The following is a 14,037-nucleotide window of genomic DNA, read 5'->3' as shown; positions in this document are numbered from 1 at the left end:
CTGTGTACTCTTGTAAAAATATCTAAATTCTAATTTCTATAGCTTTCTAATTCATTTTAATACAGATTAGTATCAGGTATCCCCCTCCCTCCCTCACTTTTTGGAATTCAAGTTATTCTTATCAGCTTAGTTTTCTGGATAAACCTCAATATCATGCTCCTAGATGTTTTAGGAATTCAGGTAGCTATTTCTATTGAATTGCATCCTTTTCATAGATTAAAATAACGAAGGCTTAAAGAACTGACATCTTTATAAATGCTGAATCTTCCAACTTAAGAACAAGATAAGCCTTTTCATATTCTTCTGTAAAGGAAAACATTCTTCTCCCTCTCTCTCTCTCTACCCTCCCTCTTTCTGATTATAACAATGGACTCATGGATTTTTAAAAATTGCGTGTGTTATAATCCATCACTGCCATTCTGTTTGATGCTCATCTACTCCTCCATTTGGCCAGTAAGAGCCCTGCAAGCCAGTTCCTGTGTCCTTTTGACATGATTCCATTAATCTCTGAACATTGACCCCATTAATCCTTCAGGCTACATTCTTACTGTGGGTGGGAAGTTGAATTATGTATGATTAAATTGTAGAATGGGATAAAATGAAATTGGCTCCTCATGTCACCTTACCTTAGATAATACTACGTCTAATACCTTTGCACGTCTCTCAAGATTACTTTATTCTATTCTGTCCTAAGAGCTCCACCCTATTACAGGCTTGGATTTAGTTCTGTTTTACTATGACTCACTATATCTAAAACATTCAACCATAGTACTAACTGTCCATTTTAAAGAGCTTTGTGACTCCTCCTAAAAACTCTGAAGTGAATAATTGTTTTTAATTCATTTTAGAAGTTAAAGAATGCATACCATGTTTAAAATATATTCATGTAGAAAGACTTAATGAAAAGCAACCATCCCCTGCCCCATTCTTTCCCACCCCTAGTTCTGTCTCCAAAGGAAATTAATAGAATCTCTTTCTAATGATTGAGAAAGTTACTCTGATCTCTAAATGTGTGTTTAGTGCTGCTTCTTTATCAGTTTTAGAAGTTCCCTCTTTGCTTTTTGCTTTGAGAGAAAGGATTAAGTGAATGTAAAGGGTTCTCTCCTCCTCCTTCTTTTTCCCAGTGTAGGGCTAGAACTATTTCCCAATTTCTGTTGGGTAAATGTGTAACTTTAAGCAGTTTTCTGGGGCTGCCACAACAAAGTACCACAGACTGGATGATGTAAACAACAGGAATGTATTGTCTGGAGTTCTGGAGACTAGAAGTTCAAAACCAAGGTGTCAGCAGGGCTGGTTCCTCCTGAAAGCTGTGAGAGAAGGGCCTGTTACAGGCATGACTCTTCAGCTTGCGATGGTCCTCTTCTCCCTGTGTTTTTTCACATTATCTTCTGTCTATGCATATCTGTCTTTGTGTTGAAATAAGCCCCTTTTATAAAGACACTGGTCATATTGGATTAGGCCCACCCCAATAGTCTCATTTAAATTTAATTATCTCTGGAAAAACCCTACCTCCAAATAAGGTCACATTCTAAGGTTTTGGGGGTGGGGTGGGGTGACACAATTCAACTTTTTAACAATGATTATATCTTTATTTCCCATTCCATCAAGATTAGAAATTCTCTCTGAACATTCCACTCCAAGATGACACTATTAACATCCCTGCCCTTCTCTTAAATTTATCTAAACCTTCCTCATCTCACAATCTGTGTTCTGTATTCTGCTTTTAAATTGCCAAGGGTAATCAGATTTATATCCGGTTCTATAAACAAAGTTAAGCCTTCCATGTTATGTCTATAACTTCACTCCAAAGTTTGAAATTCCATAAATGGTATTTTTATTATGATGATCATGTATATGTTATTCACTGTGGGACTAGATAATGTACTATGATTACATTTCTTTTTTGGGCTTTTTTGGGGAGGATTTTATAATTGATTTTGTACTATGTGCCTTTACTACATTCTGATGTCTTCCAGAGGGCTTTCAGTTTAACACCATTAAGAGCACACAGGGATCAAGCTGCCTGGGTTAGACTCAGTTTTACCAGATACTAGCTATGTAACCTTGGGCTATTAGTTTAACTTTTTACTTCTAATTTATTTGTAAAATGAATACAACAATGATAGTAGTCACTGACTTCATAGGATTGAATGTGTTAATACTTATATAGCTGTTAGTGCAGTATCTGACATGTATGACACTCTTAATATGTTTTAGCTGGTATTATTATTATAACCTTGCAAAGAGTATCAAATCTTTAAAATTTCTCTATTCTGGGCTGAATTGTGTCCCCCAAAATTCATATGTGGAAGCCTTAATCTCCAATATGATTATAGTTTGAGATAGGGCCTATAAGGAGGTAACAAAGGTTAAATTAGATCATGAGAATGGAGCCAGAATTCCTTATAAAAAGTGGAAGAGATACCAGAGATTCCTCTCTCCACATACCCATAGAGAAGAGGCCATATGAGGTCTATACTAAGAAGGCAGTTATTTAAAAGTCAGAAAAAGTGTGCCCTCACCAGAAACCAAAATTTGCTGGCAGCTTGATCAATTACATCTAGACCCCAGAGTGTGAGAAAATAAATTTATGTTAAGTAACAGTCTGTGGTGTTATGTTAGGGCAGTCCCAGCTGCATGATACATTCCCTCTCCCTAGATTTCTGCCCATGGGAAACCTCTAACTCCCAGTTCCATGCTGGTCACATTGTCTTCCCTGCCAGTAGCACAAGTGAAGTGGTGGTATTTCTTGTCTTTGCTCTTCTGCATTGGAGCTATTTCCCAAATCTCATCTTCCTTCTTTTTGGATTTCTCTATAATTCTACTGACATATGACCCCATAGAGGTTCCTGGAAAAGAGTGTTTTCAGGAAAAATTTTCTGAGTCTTGAATGCTGAATATCTATTTTTTCCTTTATATTTTATTCATAGTTGGATAAAGAATTTAAGATTGAAAATAATTTTCCCTCAAAGAATTTCTTCAAATATTATTGATAAAATGTCTATTTCCTGTTATTTGATGGTTTCTTGTTCATTAATTGGTTTGGTTTTGTTTCTTACTCTGAAAGTATTTGGACTCTGTTTTTGGTACTCTTTTCTCACAATAATGTACATAGATTTCTGTATTTTTCATTTGTTTTTCGAGCCATTTAATATGTTCTATTAAACTTAAAGCATATCATTCAGAGGAGTCAGCTCATAGGGGTTCCTGGAGAAAAATGAGTATCTAAAGTAAGAATTTAAAAAAAAAAAAAAAAGAAAAAAAGTAAAAATAATAACAATAGAGGGACTCCTTGGTGGCTCAGTTGGTTAAGTGTCTGAATCTTGGGTCATGATCTCAGGGTTGTGAGATTGAGCCCCATGTCGAGCTCTGTGCTCAGTGTGGAGTCTGCTTATCCATTGCCATCACCCTCTGCCCTTCCTCCCCCTCACACTGCTTTCTCTCTCTCTTTTTCTAAAATAAATAAATTTTTAAGAATAATAATGGATAACAATGTAATTAAAAAGTAATAAAGATCCATGAGTCCTTAATGATACCTGAGGGGGGAGAGAGAGAGAGAATGCCAGACAATAAATATAAAAGGAATGATAGGATTTGAAAACAGTATTTCGCTACTCACGGGATGGTGATTGATTCAGGCAAGGATTGTCAATGGATGCTAACACCACCCACTGGATGGAGGGCAATTGTGAAACAGGATATTCATAATCTCAAAATGCCACCTATTCATAATTATAACAGGGAAGAAATATCTTCCCAATAGATATATACAGCATTCACCAGCTTCATTAAACAATCAGGGTCAGCATCAGCAATATTGGGAACAATATTTTAGATTTCCAAGACTTTGTATTATTGTCTGATTTTTCTCTTTCCTTGACACTGTTTATTTTTTATTTTTAAAATGTAGCCTTTCCTTTAGTTTCTCTGTGACTACTATTTAAAGTTATATTGCATTTCTCTTCTATCCATGAATAATCTCTCTTTGCTCCAAGGATATACCTTATTCATGATAACATTAGTCTTTTTTTCTTGTTTCTCTTGCAGGTTTACTCTAATATCTCTTGGTAGCCAAGACTGGGTCAATAGCTAACCTTGAGCATTTTATACTAAACAAAACTTCTTAACCAAGTGAGCTTGGTGTAGTGTGAATCCCAGAAGTGGAGGCTAGTAACTCTCATAAGCTTTGAGAACGTTTGGTATCTAGGGGTCCAAGTTTTCTGCCAAGTTCTGCAAGGCAGGTTGCTTATCAGCCTGGTAATAGCATCCCTGCATATTTTGTAAGCTATGGTTCCATCTCAACTGTGCAGGTCAACACTCTGAGCAACTCTCCACCTTCCAGAAAGTTTTGAATCCTTTTATCTGCAGATGGCCTCTCTCCAGTGCTTTTTTACTGTTGTGGGTACATAATAGCTTTTTCTCCTCCTCCACTGTTATTTTTCAGTCAGCTTTTGTTGCTGTTACCACCAACCACATTAATTCAGTGGCTTGCAACATAGATTTATTTTCTGCTTAGGTTGTATGAGTGCTCTGGGTCAGCCACCATTCTGCTTGACCGTGCTGTTTCAGTTGGGCCCCCACGTCTTCTCCTTGTGGCACCCAGGATGAAGGAGGAGCTCATACCTGGGACATATTATAGAGAATAAGAACATAAGAGAGGCATTGCCAAACTAATGAGTCCACTGAAAGTTTCTGTTTGGAATGTGGCATTAAAACTTTGACTCATGTACCATTGGCCAAAGGCAATCACATGGCCAAGCTGAAAGTCACAGGGGCAGTTAAACATACACCAGCTAGAGGGAAGGATGACAATGACGGGGCAGGGATAAATAATTGTGAACATAAAATATATCCTTTTACCATTGTGTTAGGGGAGGGAGGTAAAAAGAATATTTAATCCATGATTCATATGAAATCAATCAAGTTACTTAAACTTTCTATGCCTCAGTTTCTTCATATGTAGAAAGAAGATGAAAATATCATTTACATTAAAGAGTGGTTGTGAAGCTCAAATGGATAATGTAAGTAAATGCTTAGTTCAGTGTTGAGTGCACAGTAAGCAACGAATAAGTATTAGTGTTCATGATTTTAACTGTGACCATGATTGTCATGAACAAGAAAATCTTATGGGGGACCTTTAAATATTTCTTTGTTAAGAGCTGTTCTGCCAAAAGAACATGAATACATTTCAGTAGTGGAAAGCTATACCACTTCAAATATATATATGAGGCATGTATGCATACCTACACTTATAAAACCATTCCACTTTTCATCACCCCTAGAATGACAGTGAGAAGCACTCAAAAGATCTCGGAAATATGGAGATTTATGTCTATTTTCAGAACATATAGTGATCAGCTTAAAATGATTCAAATTCAGAACCCTCACCACTAGTAATAATTTTGCTTTTTTTGTTGATGTTGTATGGAACTTAAATATTAAACAAACTTGACAGTTTGGCAGGGAAGCAAAGCTTCATTCTGCATCTGGTTTCTCTGAACAAAAGTATGTAAAGGAAAAGGAATGTGATTATTTTTGCTCCATTGTTCTTGGAAAGATAATATCAAATAAATATTTGAGAGTTTAAAATGATTTTTCCCAGCTTGAGGATATATTTGTTCCTTTTCATTTCTTGCTTGCTTTTGTTAAGTAAAATTTATTTATTGTATCCTAACAAGTTTACCATTTTTGGCATTTTCAAAATGTTATGCACCCAGATTATCTGAGTTTGAGATAAGTATCTGAGAAAAGGTCTATTCTTACCAATGCCTACTGCAAACTTTTAAAAAAATCATGAGCTTTACAAGCCAAAACTTCACACTTTCTCTAATTTCTGCTACAATAGGAAATGTATATTTTTAAGTAATGTGTGTATTTTAAAATATTTAAAATATTTTATTAATTATATATTTGTAATACGAAAATATTTTTATGTAATAATAGTAAGAAGGTTAAATGTGGAGTCACCTCAGGTTTGCTCATTCCTCACAAATGCTATTTTCTCTTGGGAAAGAATGGTAAATTATTTGTAAATATTCTAAGATAACAATGAAATCAAATAATATTAATCCTTAGCTTTGGAAGTCATTGAAAATAGGGCTAAAACTGACATTCTTGGTATTTAAAATCCAGAAGATCTTTCCCTAGGTTTGGAGAAAAGGGGTTCTGAATAAATATATTCACTTCTAGCATGTGGGAGAGAGAATATGCAATTTGAAAAAAAACAAAAACAAAAACCATAACCTAAACTAGAAATTTCAAAAGTCCAGAGATTGTTTCATTCACTAAATATCCTGGGGAAATAGCTATGAATATTTAATAATAGCAGAAACTACTTGCACTGTGCAAGTCATCAGGTCAAACAGAAATTCTGTGAACTTTGAATTTTCCCTAGAAATGATCAAGAGACCAGAAGCTCAGTGGCAATGAGCACCAGAAGTTTCTGTCTGTAAACACGAAAGTGGGGGAGTCGTCAAAGATTATGCTTGGGTAGGGGCAACCCAACCATTTCTGGTCTTCATTGTGAACTGTCTTACTAAGTGGCTTTCACACTTCATACCTCAGCTCTTGTGATAAATATGACTATTAATGATGTTTTAAATGGTTGTAATGATATTTGCAAATGTCCTGTGTGCTATGTAGTTTAAATTTTCTTTGCAGATTTGAGTTTTGTTTTAGAAGAAAATCACAAAGGTATGTGGACTCAGAGTTTTACTGCATTCATAGGAATAGCTAGAATATGTCATCCCACCCTGCGCATCGACATCTCTAGTATGTGCTTCTTGACATAAAATGTGCACATGGTTGTAAACTCAGTCTGCCACAGGTATTTAAACCAAGCTGGGTTACAACAGTGCTCTCATCACATTTTCTCATATACATATCCACTACTTCCCTCAAATGAGAAGACACAGAGTTGAAGTAACCACAATCAAGGAGATACCAGCCTCCCACTCAATTTTTACATTTTCCTTCAGCTTATGGGGACAGGGAAACACATTTGAGCTGGTTGTCGACATCTGGTAATTTGTAGGATCTTGAAACAATCACATTAGGCCCACAGCAGTATAATTGAATACAGACAGTGGCCTCTCACTCCATAACCATGCATCCTACTGCAAAGTTGGCTTTGCAGAAGAGGATTCTGGCAGCTTCTGTCCAGGCTGAAGCATGTCAACTGTACTGGTCTTGGTGCTTTGGTAATGGTGACCTCAAAGACAGGATGGCTGCTCTGGCTAAGGATGCAGGCAAAGAGGACAGAGCTACTGTACTTAAAGCATGTGAAATGCAAACTAATTCTTGGAATGGAAAAAAAAAAAGAAAAAAAAAAAAGAAGCTTCTGGGTTTGTTTTATACCTTGCTGAGTCTATTGGAGAAATAGCCTACTAGCCCATTGCATGGCTCATGTAGGACAAGGAAAGAGGCAGTGTGCTATGCTTGTACAATACATCCACACCCAAATGCTCAAGCCTTAACTTAGTGCTGCTTCAGATCACCAGTATTTGCTAAGGTCCGCTATGCTTTCACACAGTGCTAGGCTCAGAAGGGTGCAATAAGACATAAATAAAATGTGACAATATAAAGTGTGAAGCAAATGGCACTCTCGTACACTGGTGGTAGAAAGATACACTGGTATACACTACTGGTGAAGGTGACTACAACTGGCCAAACAGAAGAGGGCCAGATAGCCCATTTTTAAGAGTTTAATTTAGAATACTTACAGTGCAAATAACTAAGGAAACATGAACAAGGATACTCATTTTAGCATTATTGGAATGTGTGTCCATTTGGGAACAGTTTAAACATCTACACCTAGAAAATGAAGAAAAGACATAGCATTACTAGGTTTATAGGAAGCAAAGTGGAGAAATCTCAAAAGCAGGATTCTGAGTTTTTAACTCAGGCTTAAGATGTGTAAAATAATATTTATGTAAAGAAAACTCAGACAAATCAATACTGAATATATATTTGCATAAAAGTATAAAAACTTACTGTAAAAATGACTATGTTCATTATCCTGATTGTCTCTGAGGGGTGGAAGAAGTTGAATGAGCTATAATTTAAAAGTTTAGATTATTTTGGAATGTTGTATTTATTTAAAAAAATCATGAAACTTTAATACTCAATAATCTGATGACATGGTTCTGTGGTCATATTTATAGCAGGCTTTGTACTCTTTCATATTTTATAAGCATTCATTGTTCCTGCCCTCATAGTGTTTACAATATAGATTGGAAACCACATCTAATATGCATAAAACAGTTGGAGAATAATCAAATGGTAAACTCTGCCACAGAGTTTCCCTACGCCAAAGCATTTCAGAGGAGAAAGGAGACCCCGAGAGATCCCATGATCCTTTCAGGACTGCACAAATTCAAAACAATTTCCATAATAACACTAACATGGCATTTTATGTTTTTACTCTTATATCCTCACAAGTATACAGTTGAGATCTTTGGAAAATATATGATGTGGGATATTGCAACAAATTGAATGCAGAATCAGATAAGAAAATCCAGCTGTCTTCTATTAAACCAGACATTAAAGAGATTTGTGAAAATGTAAAACAATGCCATTCTCAGGAAAAATGTTTTTGATTTGAACATTAAAAGCCTTCTTATTAAAAAAAATATGTTTACATTTACATGTAATTGATTTATTATTGTTGTTTTAAAGGAATACATAAACACATACTTTAAGATTTTCCCAGTTTTTAATTTTGTAAACAATAAATGTAAATAACTATAACCCATGTAAATGAAAGCTCTTTGGATTCTCAAGAATTTTTAAGAGTGTTAAGTACTCCTGAAATCACAAGGTTTGAGAACCACTTGGGCCAGATTATGCCTGGAAGTGATTTTGGAGGAAGTGGGATTAAATTCTTCAGAGGAAAGTAAGGAATGCATTCCAATGGGGGAGGACAGCTTCAGCAAAATGTTCTACACTGAGGAACCCAAGAATGAAATCAAATCAAATTAGAAAGTTGAGGTGAGGATAATATCAATAAAAGGAATTTTGCACCTGAAGGAGGAGCCTAGAATAAGAATTTTTGTGGTAATTATTCAGTAAACACTTCTTTTTGGGAAAGTTCTCTGATAGGCATTGGGACACCTGTAAAGAAAAGGAAATCTCATTCTCTGTCCTGCAAAAACTCACAGTTTAATATGTTTATACAAAGTACTTAAATTTTTTTTTATTTATTTGAAAGAGAGAGAGACTACGTGCCTGTGTGCAGGGGGAGGGGCAGAAGGAGAGAATCTTCCAGCAGAATCCGTGGGAGAACAGAGCCCACATGGAGCTCCATGTGAGGTTCCACAAAGGACTGATTCCACAACTCATGAGCTCATGAGCTGAGCCAAAACAAAGAGTCAGAGGCTCAACAGAGCCACCCAAGTGCCCCTAATTACAAAGCGCTTTAATAGAGATAGCTACATTGAGAAATGATTTCTTTACTAGTATTTTGGTACTTTGAAATATTTAGAGAAAAATAAAACCTTATGCTATAGCTGTGGAGGAAAAAAAATGAATATAAAATTACAAGTTTCTTGCAGTTTGTTTGTTGTAATCCTTTAACCAAATTTGTTGTACTCCTACCGGTGGATATGAGCATTGTATCAGTCAGGACAGACCAGGTTGGCTGCGATAACAAACTTCAGTGGCTTAAGACAATGAATGTTATTTTTCTCTTATGTTATGTGCCTATGCTATGTGTCTGTCCACCACAGGTTGGTGGGAGGCTCTGCTCTATTTATTTATTACACACTAATTTGTGGCACCACAGTCTCACATGCATCATAAGGGTTCTTAGTGATGGAGGAGACAGGTTGGGAAGTCAAGTTCTATCAGTTGTACAAAGCATTCCTGAAAGACATATAGCTTCTATTTATATTTCATTGGCCAAAGTTGGCTTCATGACATTACCTAACTACCGAGAGCAGGGATAGTTGTGGAGAAGTAATATTTCATTAAACTGGAGGTAGAAATGGACCAGATATCAGAAAAATCTAGAATTGCCCACTGCAAGCAATGCATGAGAAAAATAAATTACAGCAAATGTCTAGTTCTAGACCAGGGGATTTCTCCAGCTGAATCAAATTCAAGAAGGGTATTTCTCCAGCTGAATTAAATTTCTTCAAACTGAATCAAACTTCCTGTGGTGTCAGTTTCCCCTCCTTCCTAATCCCTGCAGCTTCATTTCTTGGCTCCCTCTTGAAGGTAGAGATCTCAAGGTTTGTGGTAAATATTGGGTAGTACCTATTTTCAGAGTTAAGTTGACAGGCTGAGAAATCTTATTTCCACTGTTGAACCTTGGCCAGTCTTCCATGGCTGTGGACAAATACATCTGGAAAGTGGGGCAGAGTCAGAGAGACTTGGGTTTGGCACTTGGATCATCTTGTCAAAAGTAAGACAGCCACATAATACTGACCATCTCTGATGAACTTATTTAGGTTGGCAGGAGATCAGAGCTGCATTCTTTTGGATCATCCAAATTCATAGGCTGTGCCTATCAGGAGGATTGACTCATGACCTTTTTAGGCCATTTGGGCAGAGAGTACAAGCTGCTCTTGTTTTCATATTTTATTCATTCAAGGGAAGAAGATGAAATAAAATCTTCATCCAAGAAGACAGTATGAGACTTGAATAACGGGCCAACATTATAGAATTAAAAAAGAGATCTTGAAAGTAGATTGGTCCAACCACTCATCTGATGCCTGGATCTTTTCTGCAACATTCCATCCAAATGATCATAAGCTTAAAACCCTGCAGTGGCAGCAACCACAACTGCCCAGTGTCACTCAATTCTATCTTGGAAACCTCTGACTGCTAGAATTACATTTTATATTGTGCCAATGTCTATGATTTAGTAATAGAGATATGCTTGCATAGTTGAAAGGAACTATGTGCGCTATTATGATTCCTGGAAAGATTGTTTTATCCCATTTGCTTCTCACGCCAACTCCAGGAAGTAAGTATTACTATAAGACAGATGCAAAACTGAGGCTTGGTGTGGTTAAGTGACCTGGTGAAGGTGGCAGTATCGAGTTGTAAACTGGGAATGAATGATTGTGCTTTCCAATATCGCTGTGACAGAAGGAAAAAAAAAATCATCCATCTACTCTGCTTGAATACAAACACATAGATGGTATTGATTTCATTGGTAGTACGATATTTTATCAGGAATATGTGACAACAATCTCAAGCAGACCATCTATATAGCTACTTTCCCTGTCTCATCTTCCACGCCGGCCTTCAGATTTCCAATAGAGAATTACTGTCTTTCCAATCTTTTAGTAAAGCTCAGTGCTAGCAACATAAGTGCTCAAAGGAACTGATGAATGGGTATATTCATTAAATATTCTTCTAATAAACCTTAACACAAGAGCTACGATTTTGCAGCAGAATTTTTTACTTTAATTAAAACCAGAGCCTGCACTTTGTCTGGGGACCATGCTCCAGCAGAGCAGCTATTTTCAACAATGTAGGAAATCATCAAAAGAGACAGCCGACTCACCTCTCAGGGGTCATGTCTCTAACAAAACATGTCCAACCAACCAATCAACCAATCATCAATCAACCAACCAAAAAAAAAAAAAAAAGGAAAAGAAAAGAAAAACCAAGTTCTGCAAAAACCAAGTGATGCATTAGTAATTCAAGTTATCAACATATTAACCAACTTTCTTATGCTGCCTCTATGATAGTGGCCTTTTGCTTTCCCTGAGCCATTATACTAAATCAATATTCCTCTATCAAAGATATTTTGAAAAAAGGAGGATGGAAAATGTGAACCTTGGCTTCCTGTTCCTGGGACAGAATCATTTCTCACCACTACAACTTAGAAATTGGATCACTTTTGGCTAATTCCCCAGGAAAGCAACAACAGGTGTGGATGGGACCCACAAAAAGGAAGAATGTAACACACGTCTACTTTATTCTGGCATGCAAGGAAGGCTCTGGGATTCTCACTTCATTTCTTCTTGTTTTTATTACTTCTAACATTCCTCTTTGGCAAATTCAAGTTTCTGCCATGAATTACACAGTCCGAGATGCTTATATTCAGAGAGGGTTAGGTTTGCATTCGGTTGTGACCCAACGTTTCAATTTTATCCAGCACAGTCTGAGCCTGGTGAATACTTACATTGTCTGGAGCCTTCCAAGTCCATGAACTTCTAAGCAGAAACAGTCAAATTTTTCCATTGTTCAGGAACAGAAGCACTGTATCCAGTAAGTATATGAGGCCACAACTAACCTCTTTAAACATGTGCTTTTGCCCTTTGAATGACTCAAATTCAATATCCTCAAAGTCCTAGGGCTGTGGGGTTTGAATAAATGCCAAGTGAATTAGAAAAGTACACAACATTCTAGTTCTTATCAGACTGACAAGGCTTTTAAAAGAGGATGTGTGGGGGGTGCAGAAAGCTATAATCAATAACAATAGAGAGATTCCGTTTAAATATTCAAGCAGAATTAGAGACAAAAATGTATCACAGCACTCATTTGATCTATGTGTAAATTAGTGTTTTTCTTTTTTCCATTATTTTAATGAATATTTTTTAAAAGTCATATAAACAATTGTTGTCTTTCTTAAGATGACAATCTTTAAATAGAAACTAGGCATTTACTACTTTTACATTCTTCAGTTCCTCTAATTCTTACTGTCAGATCACTTTGGAATGCAATCCTTGGTTCCTCCTCTGAATGCATATGCAATTTGTTTGCCTCTATTTTTATTCTTTGGAGATTTTTCTAATTTTCCCCCTTTCTCTATCATTATGTGCCAAAAGAAACCTGCGAGATCTCCAGGATTCATCGATATGTCCATTAGAGAAAAGAACACAGTTCAAATGCAGAGATTTGTTTTTGCATAGGCAAATTACTTCTCCTTTTATGTCTTTGATTCCTAGTCTGTAATTAGACTAATAATAGTCTCTAGCTCAAGTGGTTGTGGAGCTCACATGATTCGTATCAAGTGCTTTCCACAATGCAGGCTGTGTAGTAAATTCAATAAATATCAGGCTTTTTACTAACATTATTTTTGTCTTTGTTACTCAATAAATGCTGTACAAAGTATTGAGCTAGGTGCCATAAGGATACAAAAGATGAATAAAACGTGGTCTTTGCCTTCCAAGAAAAGATGGTATTGATAAGGGCAAAGCCTACCTGCACATAGCCAGGATCAACAGGAGAAAATGCTACCAGAGTGGTATCAAGTGAGGAGATTTGGCTGGGGCGCTTGGGAGAAAGCTTAGGGTCCCTTCCCTCCAAAGGAATCTTTGAAAGCTTTATAAAGGCATGTCATTATGTAACTGAAACTTGACAGAGCATAAAAAAAACATGGGGGACACCTGGGCGGCTTAGTGGTTGACCATCTACCTGCCTTTGGCTCAGGTCATGATCCTGGGGTCCTAGGATCCAGTCCTTCATTGGGCTCCTCACAGGGAGCCTGCTCTGCCTCCTCTGCCCGTGTCTCTGCCTCTCTCTGTATCTCTCATAAATAAATAAAATCTTTAAAGAAAAACAAAAAACACAGAAACAAATCTGTGCTGTAACATTCTATACTATTATTTTTGTAAGTTAAAAATAGTGCTTGTTTTAATTTGCATAATATTTGTTTTTTGAATGAGATTGAGTGTTTATCCATTGGTTTGTATTTGTGTGTCTGTGTGACTTGTCACTTTATGTCCTTAGCCTGTTTCTCATGAGATTCTGTGTGTGTATGTGTATGTGTGTGTGTGTGTGTGTTTTCTGGCATTGGGTAAAAGCACTCTATTTTATGAGTCACACATATTATGTTAATAGATTTCTGAATATCGACCCATCCTTGCATTTCTAAAATTAACTCCACTAAATTTGGCTGTATTCTTCCTCTGTAATGTTGGACTCAACTTTTTAGTTAATAAGATGTTTATATGAGACTGTCCTCATCCCAGCAGGGTGCCCCCAGGGAAAGGGTGAAAAAATTATGCATCTTCCAACTTCTAGGTACCAGGCATCTTCTACAGCATTTGCAAATAAAGTAAAATACCTGTTTTGCCTCCT

At 36.6% G+C, this 14,037-nt stretch overlaps 1 long non-coding RNA gene across 1 annotated transcript; it reads right to left on the bottom strand.

Moving 5' to 3' along the window:
• Positions 1 to 4,479: 4,479 nt before the first annotated feature.
• On the bottom strand, positions 4,480 to 12,284 carry LOC111092441. Its single transcript, XR_005378772.1, has 3 exons — positions 12,137 to 12,284; positions 7,722 to 7,812; positions 4,480 to 4,623 (listed from the first exon to the last, which is right to left on the bottom strand). It is a non-coding gene; the product is annotated as an uncharacterized LOC111092441 (long non-coding RNA).
• Positions 12,285 to 14,037: the final 1,753 nt, after the last annotated feature.

The sequence above is a fragment of the Canis lupus genome, chromosome 25 (genome assembly GCF_011100685.1).
Source record: "Canis lupus familiaris isolate Mischka breed German Shepherd chromosome 25, alternate assembly UU_Cfam_GSD_1.0, whole genome shotgun sequence".
In the NCBI taxonomy this organism is placed as follows: Eukaryota; Metazoa; Chordata; class Mammalia; order Carnivora; family Canidae; genus Canis; species Canis lupus.
The sequence above is the reverse complement of the archived record's forward strand: the minus strand, read 5'-3'. Positions and strand labels throughout refer to the sequence as shown.